The following is a 4,014-nucleotide window of genomic DNA, read 5'->3' as shown; positions in this document are numbered from 1 at the left end:
GGGAAACACTGACTTTGCTGCAGCCCTCCCCTACCTCTGTATTTTCTGCTCCCTGTGTGGTTTACACAGATCCTGGGGCAGGAAGGCAGCTCTCAGCAAAGCTGCAAGGCTAGGCCTGTGCATGTCGCACCTAACTCACAGGGATTTCTGGCTCCCTCAAACACAGAGAGGACCTCCTGTCCCTGCCAGATGCGGATGGTGTCCCAGGCTCTGTGACTCTAAGCAGGACTGCGGGTCTCAGCTGAGCAGGGCCCTTCCTTGTTTAAGCCACATGGCAGTGGCGCTGAGATTTCTTCACCTCAATCCCTTTGGGAGCAGCCCACACATTTTATCCTACCTGCTTCCCACAAGCTCGGTATGTGTTATCCCTACATGTGTGCAATGACTCTGTGTGTGTGTGTGTGTGTGTGTGTGTGTGTGTGTGTGTGTGAGACATGGAAGTACTGATCCCAAGAAGCCTTTACCAAAACAGAACTGGGATCCCAAGCCTGCTCCTCCCAAATCGGTCAGTGGAATGAGTGAGGGCCACTAGGTTTCCAGTGGCAGACAGTGCAGCAGAAAGCAGAACCAAGGGGGATGGGGCTGCTATGGGCAGCTGGGTAGGAGGTGGGGTCAGCATTCCTCTGGAAAGCAGAGCCCACTTCTTCTCAGCTGCCCTCTGATGCCTCCCCAGCCAGGGCTGTTGGGCTGGCCTGGATTCCAGGGACCCCTCCCTGAGGCATCTTTCTCCTCCATATGAGAAGACTAGATGTGGCAGCAGCCATGGACTTTCTCCTCCATCTCCTCTATGGGGGCCTTGAACTTTAAGAGTGGGGGATCCCCACAGGTGACCGTGTAATACACCAAGGTCCCACTGCTGCTGTAGGGTGAAGTTCTGCCTCCGATCAAGGGTGCCTTGCCTTCACTGCTGCTCTCCCCTGACCTGGCCATGCTGCTGCCCAGGTGGGTGCTCAGGAAGGGATGGCTGAGCAGCTTGGCTGCAGCCTGCTGCCGCTTCAGCTCCAGCAGTGTTTGGGGGCTCTGCTCCTTGAAGCCGCTCCAGGGCTGGGTGGTGTCAGCCGTGTCAGGGCTGCTGCATGCCATGCTATAGTCAGGCACCTCATACACCTTCCAGACATCCCCGTTGGACGGTGCATACTGGTAGGTGCTGACTGGAGCCCGGAGGCCATTCTCAATGGGCCCATCCAGTTCACCCTGTGAGATCTTGGTAGAAAACTTTGAGAGCAGCATGGGCTTCTCCAGCCTGAGGTTTGGATCCTTATTCTCTTGGTCTGTCCTGGTTTCCCTGATGTCCCCATTGTAGGTTGCAGTGCACTGGTCCTCAGGGGAACTCCGCTACTGCCACAGTATGGCCTCTCCCTCATACTCCTTCTGGTACAGGTTGGTCCTGTCCAATAGGCTGGCTCGACACACCACCCTCGGCTGCCTGCACTGGATGTCCTCTGGCTCAGGGATGACTTGTGCCTCAGCTGTGATTTCATGATCACATCATGCTTGTGTTTGAGCTCCAGAAGCAGGACCTTGAACTCCTCCCCCTCACACAGGTCTATTGGCATCTCATCCATGGATGTCCTAGCCCTGAGACTAGCTCCATGGGACACCAACATCTCTGCCATCTGCATCTGTCCCCAGAAGGCAGCAGTGTGCAGGGGCTCCCAGCCATCCCAGTCCTTCACATCCACACGCACTCCATGGTCCAGGAGGAGCTCAGCTGCCCGCAAGTATCCATTGGCTCTAGCTATGTGCAGCAGTGTGGCACCCTGGGCGTCTATCCAGTCAAGATCCTGGCCCACTGCAATAATACAGAAGATGTCCGTGATCATCTGCTGCTCGGGAGCACTCCGAATCTCGTTGATTTTCTCTTGGGTGATGCCCTAGTACGCCATACAGGTCTCGATGACATCCAGGGTAGGCTCATCCTCGCAGAGGTCATATGGCATGTTCCCATCAGAGTTGACAGCAAGCAAGTCAGCCTCATACTGAACAAGGGTCTCCACCAGGTTGATGTGGCCGCAGGTGGCTGCAGCATGCAGGGGCGTCCACAGCTCATTGTCTTTGGCGTTCACATTTGCACCATGGGAGAGAAGCAGCTTGACGATTTCCTCGAAGTTGTCAATGCAACACCGGTGCAGGGCTGAGTCCGTCCTCGTTGCACAAATCAGGGCTGACCTTATTCTTCAGGAGGTAGCGCACTTCCTCGGTGTCCTTGGGCAGCGACGCCTCCAACAGGGCCACGCTGACCTCGAAGGACACCTTCTTACGGCGGACGCCCGCCCTGGCTTCCGCTCCTGCTTGCGCTTGCGGTGCTGCAGGTCCTGTTCCTACTGCGCCCACTTCTTCAGCTGCTGGGCCCAGAGCTTCTGCGCGGTGCGCATCTGCTCCAGCGTGGGCCCCTTCTCCAGCAGCTGCAGCTCGGTCAGCAGGTCCACGTGGCTTGCCATGGCTGCCGCGCGTCCCCACACCCTGGCGGGGCTAGCAAGGTGCACCCGTGGCCAGGGGGCGCGCGGGCTCCCGAGGGGCTGGGGCCTCATGGTGGGGCCGCTCTCCCGAGCCCTGCCGCAGGCGGCTCCCGGCCCTGACTCTGTTCCTAGGACCCCAAGCCGCAGCAGCTCGTGCGGCTACAGAGCCAGCTCCGCTCTGGCGCGAGCCTCTAGTACAGTTATTTTTGTAGGGCTCTGTGTATAGAAGTGAGAGTTTATGTGCATACATGCTATGACAGCTTGGTGAAGCATACTGACTCTTTAAAAAATACTTTTTCAATGCCTAAAATAAAATACATAGATTATAAAGAAAATGGATTCTATTTAAAAATCCTTATCAAGATATTTAAAAACAAACTCTTCTTATTAATGTTTTAAATAATAAGACCCACCATCTATAATACTATGCCCACCATTATAATACCATAATTTAAAAATTATGGTGAATTTAAACAATATTATGAGATCCTTACAATGACTATAATGTGATACAAATTACCTATTTTCTATTTGTGGCAAAGTTACATGTATTGTGAATACTGCTATGGTTTGTTGAATTTCATAGTTGAAAGAAAAGCTAAGTTTTAGCTAGAATTAGTGAAAACAGGTAATTTTTTTCTGTTAAAGCTCATAGCTCTCCTCATTGTATTTAGTTGTCCGGGCTCTTGAGTATCTTTTATTCTATCACACTTCACCCATTTCATGCCATCAACTAGTTGGAGAAAACAGGTTATTCATTTTGAAGAAGGTCTTATGTTCTGGCTTTGGTTGACTGCTACTTCACAGTGGTGTCATGTTTTTCTCTCTCTGATATGTTCTCTTCCATCTGCTTCCCATAAGTGATCATTGGTTCTAGGACCTCAAATAAGTTCACATTCAATTGTTTTTATATAATGGCGTAGGTGATGTTGTACACTTTCTATTGCACCACGCAAAAAGGTACATAATGTGTCTTAAGCCGCTTTCTCTAATGCTGACCTTTGTCACTGAAAATGATCGTCTGGTGAAAACTTGATTCTTCCATTATGAAGCTCATCACTTTTCATCTTTTAGTTTTACTGCCTGTTGATGAGCAGAACCTATACAAGTTATATAATTAGGAGATGCAAAAATATACCTTAGTCTTTTTGTTATTAATTTGATTGGTACATTTTAGGTATACAATATAATGACATTCATCATTGGAAATTTGCATCTTTACATAAGCCATCTTGGTTCTTATTTTTCCCCCTTCCCCTGCCCTCCCTTCAACCCCTCCACCCTTCCATATCTACGAAGACTTTGTTTCCATTTTTTCTCTTTCTCATATTAATTCCATTACCTTCTTTCTTTTCACCAACCCCTCCTACTCTCCCTTCCCCTTTGCCCCTTTTCTTCCTATTGCACATTATCTATTATACCTTTTAGTCCTTATTTACACTTTCAGGTTCTCACACTAGAGAAACCATTCAGTATTTACACATGTTTGTTCTATTTATTTCAGTTAAGAGTATGGCCTCAATGTGCATCCATTTAACTATAAATATCTCTAGTT

At 49.8% G+C, this 4,014-nt stretch overlaps 1 pseudogene; it reads right to left on the bottom strand.

Annotated features, from left to right (window-relative positions):
- Positions 1 to 744: 744 nt before the first annotated feature.
- Positions 745 to 2,441, bottom strand: LOC101710249 (protein phosphatase 1 regulatory inhibitor subunit 16B pseudogene; annotated as a pseudogene).
- Positions 2,442 to 4,014: the final 1,573 nt, after the last annotated feature.

Source organism: Heterocephalus glaber, unplaced genomic scaffold (genome assembly GCF_053883595.1).
Source record: "Heterocephalus glaber isolate CG9 unplaced genomic scaffold, H.glaber_assembly_v1.0 deba00001733, whole genome shotgun sequence".
NCBI classification, from domain to species: domain Eukaryota; kingdom Metazoa; phylum Chordata; class Mammalia; order Rodentia; family Bathyergidae; genus Heterocephalus; species Heterocephalus glaber.
The sequence above is the reverse complement of the archived record's forward strand: the minus strand, read 5'-3'. Positions and strand labels throughout refer to the sequence as shown.